The following is a 1722-nucleotide window of genomic DNA, read 5'->3' as shown; positions in this document are numbered from 1 at the left end:
CTTCCGTTTCCTCTCTGCATTGAGGCTACTGCAGGCTGAGGCAGTCGCGTGCCGATTGGGCTACGAGCGTAGAATGCCCCCTACCGGGGGCTTTTCCCTAGGCATCGAACAGTCGACTCTGAATTGGTACGCACAAGGGGAATATGACTGTTTAATTAAAACAAAGCATTGCGAAGGTCCCTGTGGATGCTGACGCAATGTGATTTCTGTCCAGTGCTATGAACGTCAAAGTGAAGAAATTCAACCAAGCGCGGGTAAACAGCGGGAGTAACTATGACTCTCTTAAGGTAGCCAAATGCCTCGTCATCTAATTAGTGACGCGCATGAATAGATCAACAAGATTCCCATTGTCCCTATCTACTATCTAGCGAAACCACAACCAAGGGAACGGGCTTGGCAGAATCAACGGGGAAAGAAGACCCTGTTGAGCTTGACTCTAGTCCGACTTTGTGAAATGACTTGAGAGGTGTAGAATAAGTGGGAGCCGTTTTCGGCGCAAGTGAAATACCACTACTTTTAACGTTATTTTACTTACTCCATGGTGTGGAGATGGGGCACTGCCCATGTTTTTGCCCTTAAGGCACATTTCGGCGGGTCGATTCGGGCGGAAGACACTGTCAGGTGGGGAGTTTGGCTGGGGTGGCACATCTGTTAAAAGATAACGCAGGTGTCCTAAGATGAGCTCAACGAGAACAAAAATCTTGTGTGGAACAAAAGGGTAAAAGCTCATTTGATTTTTATTTTTAGTACGAATACAAACCATGAAAGCGTGGCCTATCGATCCTTTAGATTTTCAGAATTTGAAGCTAGAGGTGTCAGAAAAGTTACCACAGGGGTAACTGGCTTGTGGCAGCCAAGCGTTCATAGCGATGTTTCTCTTTTATCCTTCGATGTCGGCTCTTCTTATCATTGTGAAGCAGAATTCACCAAGTGTTGGATTGTTCACCCACCAATAGGGAACGTGAGGTGGGTTTAGACCGTTGTGAGACAGGTTAGTTTTACCCTACTGATGAACCGCACCGCAATAGTAATTCAACTTAGTACGAGAGGAACCATTGATTCACACAATTGGTCATCGCGCTTGGTTGAAAAGCCAGTGGTGCGAAGCTACCGTGTGTCAGATTATGACTGAACACCTCTAAGTCAGAATCCACGCTAGAAGCAGTGCATGTCACTCTTCGACTGTATCTCGACCCGCAGTAGGGGCATCGCTTTGTCCCCCCTAGGGGCCCATGTCATTTGCAAACTGCGACCATGAAACATCTCAGTCGGGGCAGCTTTAAAGTTCAATTCCAAATGGTCGTTGAGAAGAATCCTTTGTAGATGACTTAAATACGCGACGGGGTATTGTAAGTGGCAGAGTGGCCTTGCTGCCACGATCCACTGAGATTCAGCCCTTGGTCGCCTCGATTCAGAGCTTTGCTCTTGTCACAAACAAAATTCGGGCAACCCTCTCGCGCCTCTGCATCTATCCTCCAGACGACAATTTTTCATTTCTTGGGGGCAGGAATTTGGGGTTTCCACACCGCGACAGAAAAGGCGCCGAAGCCCGAGAAAACTGGGGTTTCCATGTCGCACCCCGCTGCCCAAAATTTGGGGTTTCCATGCGGCGCCCAAAATTTGGGGTTTGCACTCGGCGCCTAAATTTGGGGTTTCCATGCAGCGCCCAAAATTTTGGGTTTCCATGCAGCACCCAAAATTTGGGGTTTCCACCCAACGCCC

General features: G+C 48.4%; 1 pseudogene; it reads left to right on the top strand.

Annotated features, from left to right (window-relative positions):
* The first annotated feature begins 397 nt into the window (after positions 1-397).
* On the top strand, positions 398-1413 carry LOC149265738 (25S ribosomal RNA; annotated as a pseudogene).
* Positions 1414-1722: the final 309 nt, after the last annotated feature.

Source organism: Pinus tabuliformis, chromosome 6 (genome assembly GCF_031772625.1).
Source record: "Pinus tabuliformis cultivar Carrire ecotype Pingquan chromosome 6, CPIR1, whole genome shotgun sequence".
In the NCBI taxonomy this organism is placed as follows: Eukaryota; Viridiplantae; Streptophyta; class Pinopsida; order Pinales; family Pinaceae; genus Pinus; species Pinus tabuliformis.
The sequence above is the reverse complement of the archived record's forward strand: the minus strand, read 5'-3'. Positions and strand labels throughout refer to the sequence as shown.